The sequence below is a fragment of the Chionomys nivalis genome, chromosome 5 (assembly GCF_950005125.1).
Source record: "Chionomys nivalis chromosome 5, mChiNiv1.1, whole genome shotgun sequence".
In the NCBI taxonomy this organism is placed as follows: domain Eukaryota; kingdom Metazoa; phylum Chordata; class Mammalia; order Rodentia; family Cricetidae; genus Chionomys; species Chionomys nivalis.
The window spans coordinates 51771701-51794706 of record NC_080090.1 but is presented as its reverse complement, the minus strand read 5'-3'; the positions used below and the strand labels follow the sequence as shown (position 1 = coordinate 51794706).

General features: G+C 42.6%; 1 pseudogene; it reads left to right on the top strand.

The window, feature by feature from the left end:
• The first annotated feature begins 738 nt into the window (after positions 1-738).
• Positions 739-23006, top strand: part of LOC130874127 (regulator of G-protein signaling 5-like) — a 33016-nt pseudogene continuing 10748 nt past the window's right edge.

The window sequence follows — 23006 nt, the reverse complement described above, 5'->3', positions numbered from 1 at the left end:
TTGATATTTGTGCTTGCCTCCAACAACAAGCTTGTAGGTAATTTGGGGATACACTTTTATGCTTTTGTTTATTTTTCACATACTTTATTGCTTAAATTACTTTAATAATCAAAACATTGTTGAAAATGTTTGTGTTTTCCCTGACGTGTTATTTGAAAAAAAATTATCCCAGTTAATTTTAAATGAAAAAATTAAATTGAAAACCAAGTATGCTTTCCTTTGGACATACATCCCTGATTACAAAAGCAAATGATTTTAACTTGAATGTAAAATTAAATGGTAGAAGTTAATGGTAGTAGCATAGACAAAGGTCACTTTCTCCAGATAACCTGAGCACCTAAGCCTGCACAGAGGCCTTCTCCCTGCCCTTAAAAAACATTCGTCTGCCCCACTCAGAATCTGGGTGTCTGTATTGATCTAAATGACAACTCCCATTTATTTAGAATGATGATGAATGCATTCTGAAATAAGCTCAATACCAAATATTTCAAATTCTCGAAATCCTTCTTGTTTGGGTGTGAGAAATATGCAAAATATCTACATTAACACGTCTATGTCTTTGACCTTTTGACTTCACACATATTCAAGAAAATAATAAAGATGTGGTAGACATTTATGAAGACGTGGTGTAAGATTTTATGATCCTACCTCCCCACTCATAAAGGATTGGTTTTCCTTTCTCAGAACAGCGACCCTGAAACCCCCTGCAGCACTGCACCATACCTGGTGCCTACACCGATGGCTGAACCTGCAGCACTGCGCTCTACCTGGTGCCTACACCGATGGCTGAACCTGCAGCACTGCGCTCTGTCTGGTACCTACACCGATGGCTGAACCTGCAGCACTGCGCTCTGTCTGGTGCCTACACCGATGGCTGAACCTGCAGCACTGCACCATACCTGGTGCCTACACCGATGGCTGAACCTGCAGCACTGCACCATACCTGGTGCCTACACCGATGGCTGAACCTGCAGCACTGCGCTCTGTCTGGTGTAGGCACCGATGGCTAAACCCGCAGCACTGCGCTCTGTCTGGTGTAGGCACCGATGGCTAAACCCGCAGCATTGCGCTCTGTCTGGTGTAGGCACCGATGGCTAAACCTGCAGCACTGCGCTCTACCTGGTGCCTACACCGATGGCTAAACCTGCAGCACTGTGTTCTACCTGGTGCCTACACCGATGGCTGAACCTGCAGCACTGCGCTCTGTCTGGTGCCTACACCGATGGCTAAACCTGCAGCACTGCGCTCTGTCTGGTGTAGGCACCGATGGCTAAACCCGCAGCACTGCGCTCTGTCTGGTGTAGGCACCGATGGCTAAACCCGCAGCACTGCGCTCTGTCTGGTGTAGGCACCGATGGCTAAACCCGCAGCACTGCGCTCTGTCTGGTGTAGGCACCGATGGCTAAACCCGCAGCACTGCGCTCTGTCTGGTGTAGGCACCGATGGCTAAACCTGCAGCACTGCGCTCTACCTGGTGCCTACACCGATGGCTAAACCTGCAGCACTGTGTTCTACCTGGTGCCTACACCGATGGCTGAACCTGCAGCACTGCGCTCTGTCTGGTGCCTACACCGATGGCTAAACCTGCAGCACTGCGCTCTGTCTGGTGTAGGCACCGATGGCTAAACCCGCAGCACTGCGCTCTGTCTGGTGTAGGCACCGACGGCTAAACCCGCAGCACTGCGCTCTGTCTGGTGTAGGCACCGATGGCTAAACCCGCAGCACTGCGCTCTGTCTGGTGTAGGCACCGATGGCTAAACCCGCAGCACTGCGCTCTGTCTGGTGTAGGCACCGATGGCTAAACCCGCAGCACTGCGCTCTGTCTGGTGTAGGCACCGATGGCTAAACCTGCAGCACTGCGCTCTACCTGGTGCCTACACCGATGGCTAAACCTGCAGCACTGTGTTCTACCTGGTGCCTACACCGATGGCTGAACCTGCAGCACTGCGCTCTGTCTGGTGCCTACACCGATGGCTAAACCTGCAGCACTGCGCTCTGTCTGGTGTAGGCACCGATGGCTAAACCCGCAAAGCCCAGGGAGTCTCTCTCTTCTGTTGCTTTATTCAACTCCTGTGAATACTTTTCTCCCTAACCACAAATTCAAAGAATTTTACCTGAATGACATTCCTTATTAGTATAGTCATTTTTAGGACTGTCCTTGGTTATAAGTAACTGGCTTAGATTGGCTGGTAGCTCAGAAGATCAAAACTAACCTTTGCTCTGTAAAAACATGACATAGAAATCAGGAAAAGCAGCTTTGGTGACAATTGGAAACCTCTCCTGGTCTCTTCAATTATGAAGTCCTAAGAGCTGACAGTGTCAAAAATTTCCTTTGTGTGCATATGAACAATAGTTTCTCAGACTGATTGTCCTGTGAGAGAACATAATATTAATATAAGATTTTTTTAAAATAAGAGAATAAACTTCTGCTGGCAACAAAGAAAGGCATAATTCAATCACTCTAAAGAAACCTCTCTATAAATACATCGGGAGGTCTGGCTTTGTGAACAATAGATTGTATGCAGCTCCATTGTACAGTGTTGGTGAGACAGTTCAGAGTTGGACGGAGTCAGAAGATAATGGAATTACATAATCAGGGTTTTATGTCAGGAAGTCCTGAAAGATCAATTAGCCCAACCATAGCATCTCACACTATGAAAAATGAGATCAGAAAGATCATCTTCTTAAAGGCCATATTGCCTTGAGCCACAGTTGTTGAAGAAAAACAATGATATTTGCTGAAGGGAGACATGATTTGGAACTGTGATGACAGATATAGGGACTGTTGCAGTGGGTCCTCGCAACGGGGGAGAGCAGACTTAACTCTGAATATAGTATAGATAAGTGAGAATTTATAGCAAGGGTAGGGTGGGGTAGGGTGTGGCAGCTTAGGGGCTGTGGGAGATTCTGAGTAAACCAGCTTAAGCAGAATCGCACCAAACTATCCAGGGTGATCAGTTGATCCCTTAGGACTGGGGAAAGATGGAAATCTCTTCAGATTTCAAAGATTGGGTTTCTAGCTAAAGTGGCTTAGTAGCAGAGTTCTTCTGCTAACAGTGGGTATCTCAGAGAAGTACAGGATAAACCTAGTGGAAGCCCGACTAAAGCTTGGCCAAGCACAGACTCTTTGGCTTCTCAAAACTGCAGCTGCATTCAGAGCAACAGAGACATATTAGGTCCCTGATGGTTAAGGACACAGGATCTGGGGAGCAATGAAAGCATGCAGCAAATCTTACTTTTAATTTTATAATCTAATTAGACAGTCTTTCTTTCCAAGTATTCCATAGTTTTAAGTTTTTAGTGAGGAAAAGACAAGGCGAAAAAAATAAGCTAAATAAAATTTGAGTGCATTTTTCTAAATTCTTAGATGTATAAATCCCCCTCTTAGAGACATCAAAGAGCCAGTATGGGGGAAGATGCTACAAGAACTGGCCACACTAAGAAATGTATGAAGAGGCACAGGGTATTATGTGTGTGGGGACAGCCAGCAAAAGTGTGGAACAGGAAGTGGCAAAGATCTCGCTAGATAGGGGCACGGTCTGGCAGACAGTATGAGCAGGCACCTGCACTTTATCCCGCAGAAGCAGTAAAGGGCGGCACACCAAGGGTTTTTAAATCTTAAAATATCGCGTTAAGTTATTGGGTATTCTGGTATAAGAAACGTGAATAAAACGGTCCAGGCAAGCAACACTTCAGTCTCTTGAGCGGCAGTCATATGGGCGAAAGGCAGATTTCGGAGTGCACAAAACTGTCGGGGATGAGGAGAATAGGACTCGCTTTTCTCATTTGAGTACCTGAAAAGAAGAAATTTAAAGAGAGAGTAAAATTCTTTTTGCTTTACAGTCTGAGGTGATCCATCTTATTTCAAAAGGTGGCGGGCAGCCCCACGGCAGCAGGATTTGGGCAACTGAAGAATGCTTAGTGACGGGTGTCCTCAGGGTAGGAGGAGTGAGCAGCTAGATCTACCCACTTTTTCATCCTGGAGAGAGAGGCCGCAGAGAGCAGACAGGAAGTGGGCGCAGGCAGTGAAGCCTGAAGGTGCATCTCCAATGACCCACTTCCTCCACCAAGGTCCCACTTTCTTATTGCTCCACAGCCTTTCAAAACAGCACCGGCAACTGGGAAGCAAATCTTCAAATGGTCTGTTTAAAAAACATATGTGAGCCTAACATTTATGACAGAGTCAGAAAATGGGAGGATACGTGTGAATTACCAAGTTGCTGTTTTTTTTTAAGAATGGATGAGATAAAATGAATAAATAAAAATATTGTATAACAAAAAGTATTGACTCTACTAAAAAGCCTACAAAACACAAAGAGACTTAGGAAAAAATTATCAGAGGGGACTAAGCAGCAGTGTCCCTAGATATACTGACTCAGAGTTGAATTCAGCAAGCCAGTGAGCAGCAATGCTAAATGCTGTGGAGAGACCTAGCTGGTTAGATGGGAAAAGTACCTTGGGATCCGTGACAGAGTCCTGTTGTCTTTCCCAGAAGCAGAACTTGGGCAAGGGAACAACAGATAAGTGACACCAGGGCTCTTTCTAGCCTGTTGTCAAAATGTGAGCTTGAGTGGTGGTGCACACCTTTAATCCCAGCACTCAAAAGGCAGAGGCAGGCAGATGTCTGAGTTTAAGGCCAGCCTGGTCTACAGAGTGAGTTACAGGACAAGCTCCAAATCTACAGAGAAACCTTGTCTCAAAAAACAAAACAGAACATTCCCCTCACCCCAAAAGACATGAGCCTGAGTATCTCTACTCTCCCCGTAGTATTAAAACTATATTTGCAAGTTTGTTTGTCCTGCTGTTATTTCTTTAAAAAACAGAAGAAAACGGTTGACAGAAACCTCTGAGCATATAACCACTCCTCTCTTGGGTCTAAATTTGTGGATTCTACAGTATTGGTTACTAGGAAAGAAAATGAGATGAAGGGAGGTCTTAGAGACACTGTGTCTTTAAATTGATCTGATTTCTACAGAAAACCTTAATACCTTTTCTAGATTTGTAATAATAAATGATACTTATGAGAGCAATCAGAAAACATCAGAGTTTGGTTTGAGGAATTCAGGTTACAGTGAGAAATTAAGGTCTTCCCTTCAGGGAATACACTGACAATAATAACCAATGAATTTAGAAGAAAACCCTACTTTTAAGGAACTGAAATCCAAGGAAGCCAAGCAAAAGTAATCTACTCAGTCTTATAACATTTGGAGGAGTAAATGTGATGTCAACAGGTCACAATGCCAATGCCAAATGGTGCTTACAGAGCTGTTGTCTTTAGAGCAGATACCACCAAGAGATGTGAATAGAGAGAATGGATATTCTGTTAATCCTAATAATATCAGAGGAGCCATGTGGGACAGAATACAGAATGTCTCTCCCATCCAAAAGGCATGAGAGAGAAAGGAACAGATTGGACATCTTTGCTCCAAAGGACTTCGAGGGGGATTCTCAGAGACCTCAAATCTGTAGTCTCCAGTTGCAGCATGCAATCTGGGGACCTGAATCAAACAAGCCTGTTCCAAAAGCCAGCGTGGATGACCATTGTGACACTTTCCTCTGTATATAGTTATTTACAAAGCAAGAAGCACAGGTCTGTGATTTCTGAGTTCCCTGATCCAACAGGGCTGACACCATGACAGAAAGCAAACGGAGTGGAAGAGAAGCCAAGTGGGGGCTGGGGAGGCCAAATCCCAAATAAGGAATAGGCAGAGAATAAGGCCGAAAGCAATGGAGACCACTCTTAAGATTTTCTTTGACCCAGAAACAGAAGTGACAATGTGATAAGAACAGGGAACCGGAGATTTTGTGAGAAAGAACTCTGAGACAATGGCTCCCTTTACCTGAGACAAGGCCTCCATTCAGGCCTTCTGCTTCCTCATGGGTTCTCATCCCCAACACTTTGCTTTTACAAATAATAGATTTCCTGCTCAAAAAAAAAAACCCACAATTATAAATATCACAGAGAATGTGCATAATTACTATAGAAATAAAAATAAAAGGGACAAGATATACTCTCCTTAAGAAAGCAAAATCTGTAAAATTCAATTGGCATACGGTGTTGCAGATGTGAGCTAAAAATATAAAGACACTAAAGACAATGAAATCTGGGCTTGCAGAGAGTCAAGGACAGTAAAAGAAAAAGGAAAACAAGACCTCATTCCTCAAAAAGTTAAAAATAATATCTACAATGTATCTGAGTCTTTTTTTTTTTTTTTTTTGGTTTTACAAAACAGCATTTTTCTGTAGCTTTGGATTTGGAGCCTGTCCTGGAACTAGCTCTTGTAGCCTAGGCTGGTCTATGAGTCATTTTTAAAAATATGATTACTATTACTAAGAGCATGCTTGATATAAAACATTATCTCCTCAAAAAGAAAGAATAAAAGGGAAGGTAATTAGAGATATTATTTGGAGGATTACATTAATGACATCTAGCATGAGTAATAACTAAGAAGACAAGAGGAAAAGAAAGAAAATAGGATAGAGTGGGTGAGTTAATTTACATAAATAATTAATTTGAATACAAATATATGCATTTGTGTATATATACGTGTATATGCTTGCAAATATTTTAATAATAATTGTCCTTGGATCTTTTTCACAGGAAACAGAATACAAACAGCAATGGTGAGGTGATGAAGCTTGAAGGAAGGAAGGGAAGACCGAGTGAGAGGCAGACTTGATGGTGAAATCCAGACCATGAGCTGTACACAGGGCCATCGATATGACTACCCATGGCCCGGACTAATGGGAGGAGCCCATGAGTAGAAAAGAATGAGACAGACTGAATCCAGTAACACACCAGTGATTGACAGAACTGGTACAGACACACAGGAGGATATGGAAAGGGGTGGCAGTTAGTCAAAGTGAGGCAAGACATGCAAACAGTCTCCACATGGAGTGCACGCCCAGCTCTGAGGGGTGATTTCTGACACAAATCAGTTCTCTGACAAAGCAGATGGGCAACATTTCAACTCAGTTCTGACGATATCTAGAAAGCTCCAGCATTGGCTCTCTCAAATTAAAAGACCCAGACATACAAGACTACACCACTTCAGATTCTAGCTGTGAGTTCCAGGCCACCAGTGTTTCTGATTAACCAGTTATAAATTAAAAGTTTTCATTCTGTAGGCTGCCATTTTCTCTTGTTGACCATGTCCTTTGCTTTAAAGAAGCTTCTCAGTTACAGGAGGTTCCATTTATTAATTGTTGTGTTCATTGTCTCTGCTACTGGGCTTATAATTAGGAAGTGGTCTCCTGTGACAATGTGTTCAAGTGTACTTCCCACTTTCTTTTCTATAAGGTTCAGTGTGGTTGATTTTATGTTGAAGTCTTTGATTTATTTGTACTCGAGTTTTGTGCATGGCGATAGATATGGATCTATTTTCATAGAACCATTTGTTGAATATGCTTCTTTTTTTCCATTTTATATTTCTTGCTTCTTTATCAAAAATCAGGTGTATGTAGGTGTATGAACTGATATCCAGGTCTTTGATTCAATTTCATTGGTCTTCCTGTCTGTTTTTATGCCAATACCAGACTGTTTTCAGTACTGTGGATCTGTAGTTGAGTTTGAAGTCAGGGATTGTGATGCCTCCAGAAGTTCCTTTATTGTACAGAATTTTTTCCATATGAATTTGAATATTGTTTTTTTTTGAGACCCAGAAAGACAAATATAATATGTACTCACTTATAAGTGGCTTTTAGACACAAAGCAAAAAGTAAAAAGCCTACAATTCACAATCCCAGAGAACCTAAACAGCAAAGAGGACCCTAAGAGAGACATTCATGAATCTAATCTACATGGGAAGTAGAAAATGATAAATTGGGAGTGTGGGGTTCATGAGAGAGGGTAGAAGGGAAGGGAGGAGGAAGGGAGGGGAGTGGAGAAAAATATATAGCTCAATAAAAACAATAAAAAAGAGCTGAAAAGAAAAAGCATTCCCAAGACTCTCTTCTCTTGATTAACATTTTGTTAGGAGGGCCCACGGAACTAGATTTACCTTACCAGTTTCTTCAAAGGGGTCTGAGCACAAAAACTTCTCTACCCAGGTAATTGAGGTGTGTCCCCTCCTGACACATGACTGCATTCACCAAGCCAGAACTCTGAATTGCATTATCCAGCAAGTTTTTATAGAACTAAACTCAGGCCTCCTGCCCCCTTCAGTCCTAGGAATGTATAAATGATGCTGAAAGTCACAGTCTTCAAATTACTTGTCCTTCAGTAACCAACCCTGCCTTAGGGTTGTCTAGGAGCCACCTATCACCTCTTTAGTATAAGCTCAGCTCTGATCCCCAAGATGGGTTCATTATCAACAGTTAATCCATAGTCTATCCTGAATAAATCCAAGTGTAAGAGCTCTGTGCCAGGAGTTATGGGAAAAAAATTATTATTATCCCTATCAACCCACAAATAAGTCCATCAGCAAAACTTGGGAACTTTTATTGACTTTAGGTATTTAAGTTAATCTTTGACTCAACACTAAGCTCTATAGACAGCGATACGTACTAAGAAGATGGGGTTAAATATGAAAGCAAGAAAAATAGTAGCACTATTTCTACTACATCTGTGGGGTAACCAACTACTTTCTGATTACATTTGAGGCCTTTTCCACAGGAGGAAATTTCATGACTGCTACTATATTATCCTAAAGAAGACCCCATGGGCAGGAGGTAGGTTCTAGGGTAGTACAGGCTATTGCTGTTTTGCTCAGTGGTCATTATGTTTGTACCCACAGGCTTGGCCTGATCGTGACACATTGATCAGAGGAGCTTCCTTTTGCAGTGGACAGCAGGTAGTACAAAGATGCATAATTCCTTAAAGTGCCGTCGTTCTCCATCTTTCGCCCACTTCTGTCACCGAGGGTTATTTTATGCAAACGAACCCTAAGGTCATTTACCTAAGGTACCAAATAGAAATTACATAACTCAGGTAAGAAGATGGGCATGTCTTTTAATGTCCCAGTCTTTATTAGATGGCTAAAACAGAGGCAGTGGGTGGTTTCTTTTTAGCCAGATGGAAGTAGTCAATGCCAGAGTGATGGAGTCTTTCCCTATTAGAACGGAAGCAGTCATGTTCAGAAGAACTCTGGGAGGGGTGGGGGGTAAGCGAAGATGGTGTGCGTGTGTGTGTCTGTGTGTGTGTGTACACACATTTCCATAGGTATTTATCGCTTTTTTAGGAAGCAAGAAACATATAGTTTTCCACTTTTGTGGAAAGGAGCCTGCAGGGTTTCCTTAGCCAGATCCAGGGTTCTTTAACCCACAGCCATTGTAGCGCACGCCTCTTCGTGGCCAGCAGGGGGCATCTGCACCACAGATTTGGGTTGCATTGAGTTTAACCATCCAAGTTTAACCACCAAGTCTTTTGGAAACCTGGTTTGAAAATGCTGCTCTATACATCCCAAGCTTCCAGCACAGTGTTTTTCTTCATGGATGTACCTGAAATGTGTCTGGAGTCTAAAATTAAACCTGCCTGTGATTGCCAGATGCGTTACAAGCACGGGGCCCCTAAAGCCCCCTCTGTGTCTCTAACATACTCAGATGTAGCCTTGCATTATTTTCAGCTTTCCTGTCTCCTTAGAATATAGCCTATGTGAGCGATGTGGATAACTGGATCTGTGCCCCACTTGAGCCCTGCTTGCCGGTTTTCTTCTCCCTCTCCATTTTCCTGTTCTTATTTTTGGGACTGGAAACGGACGCAGGGCGTTGCCCAAGCTAGGCAAGCACTCACCACGCTTCCTCCTCAGCCTCACACCTCTCTATCGCCAGTGACTTTATAGGGAGAAACCGAACTCAGCCATTTTATGGTCCTTGCAGTCGTCTGGTGGCTTTATGTCTCCCCAGCCAACCTAATTAGTCGACTGTGATTTGAAGCAGTCGTATTCAGAAGATCGCTGGGAGTTGGGGCGGGGGCATAACTGAAGATGCTCGCTAACAAACATTGGGGTGTGTCTGTGCTGTGCATTCCCATGGGTATTTATTGCTTTTTTTAAAGGAAGCAACAAGGCACATAGACTTTTCCCCTTATGTAACATCATGTTTTCAATGATGGAAAAAACCATCTACAACATAGTTTGCACGGTGTGCAACTGTGCTTTTTGGAGTTGTTCCAAACATCACCAGGGCCAGAAACACCATCTTAATCCTTGAAACATCTAGAATCCGAGCTTCTCTATAGGTTCTCAATCACATTTTCTCCAGGGCAGTTCTATTTCTAAAGAGGCTTAGTGGTTTCTATTTGTAGGGAAACCTGGTGCTGCCCTTGCACACACATGCCTCTGAAGGTTAGAACTTGGAATTCCAACCCCCTGGCCAGCATACCCACTCAGGAGCAGACTGAGCCTTGCACAAGGCTACGACTATTCAGACGGATGCAGCTTGAAGTCACTGGAGTGACTCATCTCTAGAACTATCTTCCTCTGAGCCTGCAATTAAACTCTCAGCCAGGCGTTTCCAATTGATTTTATTTCAGAACAAGTTTTTGTTTTTGTCCCCCCCCCACCTTGTAACACAAAAGGATAACAAGAGGAGGGGGGAGGTAGACCAGAGAAGATACAAATCATTCCTTGTTAATCAGCATTAATGTAATTTAACCTGAAAAAAATGCCTAGTGTGCTGTCAAAGAAAGCGAGAGATTGTGGCTGGCGAGGTAAGCAAATTAGAAAGTTTCCTCTACAGATAGAGATACTTCGGAAACCAAATTATGTCAGATGCATTCAAGTTTATCTTTAAAGGAGAGGGGGAACTAATTCGGCAAGGTTGAGCTTATTTGGTTTTCCTGTGGATTTGTGCTATTCCCACACTTGTGTGCGGCTCCAACGGGAAGGAAGGCAGTGGAGGTGAAGCCGTTTTCCAGGACCCCTCAAGCAGTGTAGCAACTCTGTGTTCTTTCTGTTTGTTTTGTTGTTCTAAGATGCTCAGTATTCAGAGTGGCTAGGACTCCATCATTTGTCAACTTTAAACGATTACTGCTTGATGAGCATAAATGTAATAATATTCATGCTTTTCTGTGTGGCTGCAAATGAATAATTAGGTCAGGTGACTTCCTGCTAACTTTCCAATGTCCTCTCCTTCAGCCTGCATACTAAGGCAGGAATGAGGTGCTTCCCAAACAGTACTTTCCAAAGAACACTGCACACACACACACACACACACACACATTCCCGAGGCAAAAAAAGAGGAAAAGATTACCTGGTGTTCCGGTATAGTTACCAGCTCTGAGAAAGGAAAACACACATGAACATGTACATGTGTGTATATAGTGAGTATCGTACATCTCAGGGTGGCTATGAAGGGCAACCCTAAACTTCTCATATACCTGCTTTTGCCTCCTAAGTGGTGGGATTATAGACCTTTGCCACCACACGCAGTTTAACTGGCTCTGCGGGTCAAACCCAAGGCTTCTCACATGGGAGGTAAACATCCAGCCAACTGAGATTCATCCCCAGCCTCAAAATGTGATTTTTAAAAAAATAGCTGATGTAAACATCACTTCTCTAGATCACTCCACCCACACAAAAAACCAAACCCACCGAAAAAAATGATTTAGAAAAAATAGTTCTGGGGTTTTGGGGATGCTTTTGAATTGCCTTTTCTCTACCTTTAACTTTTTCTTGTACCCGTGTTAAATATACCACGGGCTAGGTGTAGCATGGTGTCCCTTGTCACCCTTCCATTGGGAAGATGGAGACATGACAGCCTCGTTTAATTCAGCAGTCTGATCTCGATGTCACATTTCACAAGTCAGCCGTCCATTCATGGCCTTCTCTCTGTCCTGAAAGACCAGTCAGGTGAATGTCCGCCAGTTTGTAAGGAACACAAAAGGTTTCGCTCTTTTGGGTGATGACTGGCCATTCTCCAATTCTACCTCTGCTTCCTCTGAGAAGTCCCCTGGACTCTTCTTAATGGGGACTGGGACTTCCTCTGCAGGGCCTGTTCCCTTCTGGAGAGCCGAATGTAAGATTTCAATAGTCTATAGGCACCTGGACAGCAAAGACCACAAGGTCTATGGGTGTTCATATGTTTACCATGTGTTACCTAATACAACAAACATAGTAAGTTTGTAAAATTAGTAAGACATGTATGCATGAATGAATGAGGGAGTGAATGCATGCATATACTAAAAATGCCCAACTGCTTTGTTCTAACTACCCTCTAATACATGACTATTACTCATGCATAGGAGATTATAAGCCAGTATCTTTCTACTTTACAAAAGAAAATGGCTCAGATAAAGCAAAAGAGAAAAGGTCAGAGAAATAGAAGTGTGTGTGTGTGGGGGGGAAGAGCAGGAAGCTCCCAAACATGAGCGCTCATCACTAGTGTTTATGTAAGTGTTGGTGGGTGTAATGTTGTGTAGAGGTCGGCGTTTGCTATTAGCTCTCCTTATACGTGCAAAGGAAGAGGTATATGGAGGCCAAGAGGTGGAGGACCCTGTTTACCAGATAATGTAGAGAGAAGATAAACCTTCTATCTCTGACTGTAATGCTACATATTGACCAGCAGAGGGCAGCTCCAAGTGCTGCCTACATTTCCCAAACAACCCCCAATAATATTTTTGTTCCAATTAATGTAATACGGATAGTCTTACTTTCTGAGTTAGAATACTCAAGGAAGCTTTCGTGGTTTAAAAATAGCCTATGCAGGCGGATTTCTGTCAGTTCGAGACCAGCCTGGTCTACAAGAGCTAGTTCCAGGACAGGCTCCAAAACCACAGAGAAACCCTGTCTCGAAAAACCAAAAAATAAAAAATAAAATAAAAATAGCCTATGCAATTTTTTGACCCCTCTATTTGGTGCTTTAGGTAGGAAACAGGTTAAACCGGGCTGAAAACAGCGATGATGCAGCTGAAGCTAACTTTGCAGAAGCAGAAATGTGTCCAAATGCTGTGCCTAGTGACTCACACGTTAGCCCATTTAATCATCACAAAAGTCTGAGAACTTACCATTCCATCAGTACCGATTTACAAGCCAGAAAAACTTAACATCAGATAATTTAAGCAACTTGTAGAGCCTGGAGTCAAGGGAGAGTTATCTTATTCAATGTGTTATATAAGACATACCCATCATAACACTTCCAATTTTGACCACAATGCTTTGTTCTGTTGAGCTCTACTTGATGTTACTGAGTGCTAGAGCTAGCTTTGCTCACTGAGAAGCTTCTAGAGAAAGAGTGGAAGCAAAGAAAGATATAAATGAAAAGATATCACAGAGTTAACTATTTTTAAGACAGTTGCAGCATCGTATTTTGATCTCAAAGGAAGCTCAGTGTAGTAATTGGAGATCTGTGGGGTTTGTAAGTTACAAGACCAGGCTTCTTAAACTTTGGCTTTAATATATATCCACAGTTATTCATCTTGGCCATGTGTTCCACCTCTTTGTCATCTCTGTGCATAAATTAAGAATGTTTGCACTATCAAAATCCTGCCTGGCTACGGTGTGACCCCATCATAGCTCTTTAAGGCTTTGCTGATGTTTGACTTGGAGACAAATGTTAACAGATTGGTAAGAAACAAAATCAGGTTAATTTTAGTTCATCATGACAAATACTATTGAATATTTGCCAGGTTGCCAAGCAACAGTACCAGGCAGAAAGATTAAAAGGCACTTAAGACTCAACTCCTACCTTTAAAGGGTTCTTCTATACAGCTTGGAAAACAGGCGCGGATCAGTAACCATAATGCAGTACAATGACCCAATAAACCCTAACTTAAAAGCACACGTGGGATGCCACAGTGACAAAGGAAGGGCAGTCTGGGGTGTCCTGGGAACTCGTATCTGAGATTAGGATTTTAGGGCTGATGAGATGTCTCGGCTGGTAAACATGATTTTAAGACAGCCCGATAACCAGAGTTCCATCCCTAGGAACCACAGCAAGCCTGAAGCTGTGGATTACATCCACAATCCTGGCACTTCTACAATGATGGGAGGTGGAAACAGGAGAGTTACCTTGAATCTCCCAGAGCATCGATTGGGGTCCTCAGAGTAGCAGAAATGGAAGACTTTGCCTAAACAAGGTGGCAGGAGAGAACTAATGCCCAAAAGTTGTCCTCAGAACTCCACAGATATGTCTTGGCAAATATGAACACATGCACACACACACACTATAGGTACATATATGTATGTAGATAGATAGGTAGATAGATAGATAGATAGATAGATAGATAGATAGATAGATAGATAATTTCCATGGTCTGTTTAAAGTATAAAAATAAAGAATAAAATGAAGGTGATTTTCTTCAAAAATTGGTTTTAAAACTAGGTGAAAATCTTTACATCCTGTCCTATGATGGAAGACCATCTGGAATTCTGACCATATCTGCTCACTAAAATGCTGAAGTTAAAGGACTATTGAATCTGTAGCCCATCTACTGGAGACTCTTCTCCTCTACGAAGGCTGCTATGAAGAGGATACTACAGCAGCTATAATGGGACAGTGAGCAAGGATTTTTAGAACAATTCAGCCAAGCGTAGTTTAGTTTTAGGACTTGAAATGGCTTACAAAGACATCTAGCATTGCTCTGTCATTTCATAGAAAGGGAACAGAGATCTGTCAGTAAAAATAAAATCAAAACTGTTCAAATGTGATGCATCTAGTTCATGGCCAAAGCCAGAACCTTCAGGAGCCTGCTCCACAGTTCAGTTAGTAATTATATATTTGAGAATTCTGGAGACAGACTGATCAGGCTTCACCACAAACTGACTGGTTGAGATATTTAAACTTGCTGTCTTTCAGTTTTCTCCTTTATAAAATGGGAATAAGACTGGATTACCAATCATATGGAAATTAGAAAATATGAACAGAGCATTAGGTTGGGATGAGATAATACAAATTAGTTGGCGTCTTCTAAACACTATTGTTGGAACTTGGGCATCCTCCTTTCTACCTTGATGTTCTTTTTGTCGCAATAGGAGTGAAAGGAGCAAATGAGGTTCTTTGCATTTTTCTTCCTCTCATGCAGAAAGAAATCACTGTTTTAGATTTGTGCACACATGTGTCATTCTTGTTCTCTGACATCTATCCTTTTCAGGGCCAAGGAGATCAAGATCAAGTTGGGACTTCTCCTCCAGAAGCCAGACTCTGCTGTTGACCTTGTCATTCCATATAATGAGAAGCCAGAGAAGCCAGCCAAGATCCACAAGTGAGTCATGAATATGGATTCCACATCTTTTCCCCCAGACGATGGCTGTTTTTTGTGTACAGCACTGTCATTCATCTGTAGCGCTACCCTTTCAATTACTCACTGAAGATCATCTGAGTCCTCAGAGAGTCAGTTCACAAATATTTTATTTTTTAACTCCTCCGTGTATAGATCATAGCATTAAATACTTGCAGAATGAAAAGATGAACAGTACTTTATAAAGTGGCACCAGCCCCTCAGTTATTGACTATAAGGGCAAAGCATCTGATAATTTATTGGCTGGGATCAAGTAACCCTGATCCAATTAGTTAAGAGCCCTGCACACTCACCAAAGAGTAATGGCCAAGCCTTTTCCTTGGAAGGGAAATGGAGCAAGATCACACTAGCGAAAAAGCAGACAATTAAGGACTCAACAGTTTCTTCTTGAATATACAAGGTTCCCTTCCAGGTCAGCAGAAGAGAACCACAACTTCAGGGTAGGATGGAGATTTGCCTAGCTGTTCCCACTTACTGCACACCAAGCATTGTTTTCCCAACTCATAGAAAACATACTCCTGACAGGGATTTTACAGTCCTCTGTGTCTCAACTTCAGCTGTGTATATCATCCCCACTCACACCCTTCCATCAGTGGAGGCATGACAGGAAAGCTTGATTCTACCCCCATGAATCCACCTACTTTAACACAGTAACACCACCATACCATCACATGGTCCATCATCTTCCATTAGCTTGCTAGACCCTTACTGTTCAGACAGATGCTCTCAACCTTCCCTTTATAGCAGAGGTACCCATAGAAAAGAAGAAGAAGGGAAGCTAGAAAGTTAAAAGGATGCCATCTCCTTCTTTATGTTACCTAAAAGCTTCAAGATCACAGACGTGTGGGTAAAGTGCAGGAGTTCTTTTTAACTTCCATTTCTCTTTCTTAACTTAATATTTGTAGAAATTGGCCAACCCATCCTGTGTCCAAATGACCTTCAACTTAATATATTTGATTGACTGGAAGATGCAGAACTAGGTTATTCTGTTATAAAGTCATTTTCCATCATCTTAAGTGGATATTTCCATTTTTCTCCTTTTATTACTTCAAAGTGTTCCCAAACCGGAAGTGAGGCATAATTGGATTTTCTACATTTAAAAAGGGGAAGCTAATTGAATGTGAAGCCCGAAGCCACAGGCTGCCTGTCCTAGTAGACAGCAAGAACCACACTGCATAGCCAGCAGGTCAAAAAGTCTATTTTGAGGCAAACAATATAGTAATTATTGATCTGTTGGGATTAACATTTCAAACGTAGCTCTCTATTTCCTGTTTTGATCTGTTGTCTAGAATGCCACACAGACACCCAAACCACTCGGCTCTTAGGGAGTCGAGAGAGCTATGGTTGGAAAAACCCAGCGTTGAAATTCATTGGCTTATTTGCTCTTCTTGTCTTCTATTCCCTCTCTTCTTCCAAAAACATTGTTTGTCTTTGAGAAAAAGAACAACCCTTCTCATCCCCAGGGGCTGCTGTGGGTGACTGCTGCCTTCCACTGTGAACTGAACAAGTGCCCCTTGCAAGCACGCATGCTCTGCTCTGCCTCTTTACTGGGCTTTTAGCCTTCAGGGAACGGCCTTGCTCTTCCTGAGCTCAGTCAAACTCATATCTTCACTTACACATTTATCTGTTTTTTTTTAACCTGATTTATTTTCTGAGGAGAAAAATCTCTTAATTGAACATATGTATTTTTAGCTTCTCTCATCTTCTTTGGGCAATTACTTTGAGGAAGTACTTTCTATTTTGTAATATGTTTTAACTTCCCATCTGATTTAAAAAAAAAATAAGACCCTGGAAAACAACAGAAAATAAGCTGTCCATAGTCTTATGTCCCAGCTTCTATTATTACTTCAGGATTCAAAAACTGGTCCTGGGTCTTCTTCCATTAGAAGAAAACAAGTATTATTTCATTCTGGCAAAAGTTCTTTCCCTTATGCATTTGGCTTTTACACATTTCTCTCCTTTGCTTTCATTGGATGATGTTTGCAGACTTCCGTCTGCTCTGTCAGTCTTATATCCTTGATGAAGGCATTGTTCCTAAGGCTGGGTGTCGGACTTTACACAGACTTGACCTGTTTTGTCTTAGCTCCCTCTTTATCAGAACGCTCTTCCTGAACTCCTGGTCCTGTCCCCCCTTCCCTTCCCTTCCCTACTTTGCCCATCTCTGCCTTTTCAAAGGCTCTGCTGCAAGTCCTCAGAATGAATAATAACCAAAGTTTGTAAGCTACATACATTGAATTTGTAATAGCATTGTGGTTTGTAATATGGTGAATTACAAAATGCCAGGAGCAGATACTCTTTCAAGTAGGTTTTCGTACTCTAAATGTCCTTCCTTGACATCTGTTATTAATTTTTAACTGAAAGTATTGATATTATTGTGTTTACCACTTTAAAACCCCCAGAATGACCTCCACAAATAGCTAGTCCAAACCCTGGCTGGTGATGAACAGTCACAGCATGGTGTCCTGTGTGTTCCTGCACCTGGTTAACTGTAGAGTGAGTCTTGAAAGGGAATATGTGCAACTTTACAGATACAAAGAAAAGACATTTCAAAAGTATGTAGCATATTCATGGTGCCAAAATGCCATGGGGGTAAGGACACAAGAAATGGGCATGGACTTGAGCCTGCTTGTGTTCTCTAGGACAGTAAGGAAGAAAAAAGCAGGCACTCACAAATGACACCAATGAACTCAAGGTTTGTTTTCTTTCTTTTTTTTTTTTTTTTATTATATATTTTTTTTTATTCTTTTTTAATTAAAATTTCCAACTGCTCCCCGTTTCCCATTTCCCTCCCCTCCTCCCACACATTGCCCCCTCCCCCCTCTCCCCTCCCCTATCCCCACTCCTCTTCTCCTCCCCCCAGTCCATTCCCCCTCCCTCTCGCTACTGAAGAGCAGTCCAAATTCCCTGCCCTACAGGAAGACCAAGGTCCTCCCACTTCCATCCAGGCCCAGGAAGGTGAGCATCAAAACAGGCTAAACTCCCACAAAGCCAGTTCATGTATTAGGATCGAAACCTAGTGCCATTGTCCTTGGCTTCTCATCAGCCTTCATTGTCCGCCATGTTCAGAGAGTCCAGTTTCAACCCATGCTTATTCAGTCCCAGTCCAGCTGGCCTTGGAGAGCTCCCAATAGATCAGTTCCACTGTCACTGTGGGTGGGTGCACGCCTCGTGGTCCTGATTTCCTTGCTCATGTTCTCCCTCCTTCTTGGCTCAGTGGTTAAGAGCATTGCCTGCTCTTCCAAAGGTCCTGAGTTCAATTCCCAGCAACCACATGGTGGCTCACAACCATCTGTAATGGAGTCTGGTGCCCTCTTCTGGCTAACTGCATACATAATAAATAAACAAACAAATATTTAAAAAAAAAAAAAAAAAAAGGTTTGTTTTCTTTATCAAAAGCAAGAACCGGGGAAAACGTGATCAAGGATAATCAAGTATATACCACACACTGTATAGATCACCAACTAAACCAAAACAAAAAAGAACCCAAAACTATAAAATCCAGTTGTTGATGCTACCAAGTTAAATTCTTCCCCAAGGCTGGTATTGACCTGTGTTGCCAACAGGTGTAACAATGGTTCATGGCTCTGTTCATTCAAATCTAAATAGTGAGTCATCTGCGGTTTTCAACAAAGCTACCTCTGGGTAAATGGAGCCAGACTTTGGTTACCTATCAATTTGGCCCCTGTTTAGTGAAAGAAGTCCTTCACCATGTATTTTGCTCATGACCTATCAGGTTTATAAACATGGATTGAATCTTTATCCAATGGCCAACAGATGGGAACTCTAGATGAGTTACTTGCCTTGTTTTGATGTCCATATGCAGGCCGCAAATGGAACATATTTTCTTCATCTTTGTAGCCAACTTCACTTATTCCTTCAGACTGCTGCTGTGGGAATAAGAAAGAATGGGAACGTTCTCTAGGAACGACACCCGACCTTGGCAGGGGTTGTGTGTGCTATTAGTATATGAACTATCTAGCAAGTGGAAAGCATCTAGGAGGGGAAAAGCTGTTGTTTCCAAACCGATGTGGTCAATTCCTGAATCAGGTGGTATTTGCACTGGACATTATAAAACACATAGTCAATCACTCCTATAAATGTTTATCTTGTTTTTCGTCTGAGCTAGCTTCTTCCCTGTCACTCACACCCACACAGGGAGAGCTCTGTGCTCACCCTCATGGTCAGCAATGACCTTACCAACCGGAATGCTCATTGGTTATTTAGAACTGCATCTATCTTGTTTCCAAAGAAGTCACGCTTAATGAGGGCTGGCAAATTCTGAGAATCAGGACAGGATGAACCTGTTACCTCCTCGACTGGTAATCAGAACGCTGGGCTACACGCCGTGGGGGGATCTGTCCTACTCAACTATGTCCTCAAATCAATTTGGCCTAATTTCACCCCCAAGCAGGCTCGGCACATGTCCCTTTCAGGAATTTAATCTTCCTCAGGATGTGCTGCTGATATTGACCATTACTTGGCTTTATAATGAGACCATTTGGGACAAATTGCATCTGGTAACATGTATAAGTCCAGGGCACCTGCTCATGGCATTGTTTCCTCCTGTGTGCTTTTATGCTAACCAAAGAACAAGGGCAGGAAAAGCTATTTCATTTTATGAGACTGTTTATAAAATCAGGAGGCTCAGGGAATGAACCAGGCCTACCCTTTGCTCTGAGTTAGTTTCTATTGTCCCATTGTATAACAGGCTCTTGATTCTGAAAACATCTGAACTCGATGGTTGTCTGCTATGTGTAAAGTATTAAACACTTTGTAAATAGGTACGTGCAAAAATAATATGTATTATTCCTATATATAATATATATAATTCCTATATATAATATAGGTTACAACAAAGTATAAGCACACAGACACACACACACGTGTGAATTGTCACAAACAGTTACTAAACAACCTAAGACTTTGGGGATAAAAACGCATTTTCAACTTTGTCTCGTAATGATTTTTTTGCCAGTCTGCTTTAATTGGATGATAAAGACCAAATGTAGTAATTCAAGCATTCAAACTCAGTGAACACAGGAAGATAAAGTCAGCCAATTGCCCTCAGACAACAGCAGCTCACCTTTGCATTCTGATGAAAGAAGAGAACTGGTGGTTAACAAAGTACAGCTGTGGGCTTTCTGTGGATGCAGATGTTCAGGTAACATCAGTCAAAGCATAAGTTATATCTTGGTGACTAAACCTTTTAAATAAGTGTCTCCAGCATTTAAGCTTGACATTCTGATTTAGGAGATACTAATGCTTTTCTTTTGGGAAATAAATTCTTTCAAAAAGTATCTCTCCATTAATTGGAAGGAGAAAAATTAATAAATGTAGATTTTATTTTTCAATCATACTTCTAATATAAAACAAAATCAAGCTGTCTTCTATTAGCCTTAGTGAGATGACTTTGGCATTGGAGTGCAGAATCAAATACCATGTTGATTAAGTCAGTAGCTAATGTGTGGCATTATGAAGCTTTACCTTCTGTGACAGGATGATTGAATTTCATTAACACATATTTGAAATAAAGATCATCTTTGGACTCCCTCCTATGGAATATATAAATAAAACTGTTAGGCATGACCACAGAACAAATAGACTCCAAAAAAGACCTGTCTGGTCAGATTGTTCAAAAAGCAATAAAAATGCACTGTAGAATCTTGAGGGTGGGGTGGGATGGGGGTAAGGGGAGATGGGAAGAGAAAAGTGTGAAGGAGAGGATGGGGGGAACTTGGGGAAACGGGATGATTGGGGATAAAGAAAGGTTGGATAGGGGAGCAGGGAAGGACATATCTTAGTTAAGGGAGCCACCTAAGGGTTGGCAAGAGACTTGAACCTGGAGTGGCTACCAGGTGCCCAGGGCAATGTCCCCAGTTAGCTCCTTGGGCAACTGAGGAGAGGGAACCTGAAATGACCCTATCCTATAGCCATACTGATGAATATCTTGCATATCACCATAGAACCTTCATCTAGCGATGGATGGAGATAGAGACAGAGACTCACCGGACTGAGCTCCCAAGGTCCTAATGAGGAACAGAAGGAGGGAGAACATGAGCAAGGAAGTCAGGACCACGAGGGGTGCACCCACCCACTGAGACAGTGGGGCTGATCTATTGGGAGCTCACCAAGGCCAGCTGGACTGTGACTGAAAAAGCATGGGATAAAACCGGACTCTCTGAACATGGCGGACAATGAAAGCTGATGAGAGGCCAAGGACAATGGCACCGGGTTTTGATCCTACTTCATGTTCTGGCTTTGTGGGAGCCTAGAGAGTTTGGATGTTCACCTTCCTAGACCTGGATGGAGGGGGGAGGACCTTGGACTTTCCACAAGGCAGGGAACCCTGACTGCTCTTCGGACTGGAGAGGGAGGAGAAGAGGAGTGGGGAGAGGGGGAGAGGGACGGGATGAGGGGGAGGGAAATGGGAGGCGGGGAGGAGGCAGAAATTTTTTTTTCAATAAAAAAAATAAAATATAAAAAAAAATGCACTGTAGATACCAGATAGCCAACAGCGCATCAGACCCAACTGGCAGAAAATAATCCTTCTACCCTATCCTGACTGTTGTCTCATTTCCATCTCAGAAACCAGGATCGAGTCGTTGTCATGCATGTGGTTAACTTCCTTCTTACACTGTCACCCTTCTCTGTCCTTCTCATCGATGTAGGCCCTCGCTGGATGAGGCCCTGCAGTGGCACCATTCCCTGGACAAGCTTCTCCACAACAACTGTAAGTTCACGTGATTCTCATGAGGGTCAGAATGGGGACAGACACAAAACACCTTCATTCTGCTCGTGTCCTTCTCCAAGTTGTGATCTGAACACGGAAAGGGCATCCTGAGGCTGGAGTTGTCCAGTTGGCCAATAGGGAAAGTGTTGCGGGAATTCTAATAGGTCTTACTAATAAAAACTCAGTCAGATACTCGGGTAAATGTTGCAAGATCAGAGAAACAGAATAGCCAGCCACTAGAGAGACTTTTTACTTCTACCGAATCCTCAGACTGAAGGGGGCAAGATCCTGTCTCCATGAATTCTCAGAACGAGTGTTCTGATCTCCTGACTCCTCCTGCCTTATATTCCTCTCTCTGCCGAATCATATGGCTCTTGTCTCCACCTCCCTAGTGCTGGCGTTAAAGGCATGTGATCCCAAGTGCTGGGATCAAAGGTGTGAGCTCTGTTTCTCTTTTAGATTGATTCAATTTTGCGTAGCCCAGGGTGGCCTTGAACTCACAGAGATCCATCTGCCTCTGTCTCCTGAGTGTTGGGATTGAAGGTGTGTGCCTCCACTCCCTGGCTTCTATGACTAACTTGTAGTTTAACTCTGCACTCTGATCATCAGTCAAACCTTATTTGCTAAATCACAAACAACATATCACTACAGGAGAGCCACCGTAGGAGCATGGGAGGACAGATGTTTGGGTTTCTGTTCGTGCCTCTCCTAGTTTGCTGACGTAAGCCACATGACATGGCTTCCTGGTTGAGATAGGTTCTTCTCCAGTCCAAGCTGACCCTCAGATTCACTGTGTCTGAGGATGACCTTGGACTCCTGATCTTCCTCCCTCCAACTCTGAAACACTGGGATTGCTAATAGGCATCACCCTCCCTGTTTCTGTATGCTTCCTCATGTTCTTGTAAGTGAGACAGATAAACCTCTCTTGCTTTGCCTCATAGATTGAGAAGGGTTAGAGTTAGTCTTTGAACAAGCCATGGACATTTTAGCTCAACCCACTATCAACTGCTCTCCTGACCTAAAAGTGCTCTCTCCATTTTTGGCCAACTCTCTTCACGCTCCGCTTCCTCTTTTGTTAGCCTGCCTTTGAGAGCTTCATTT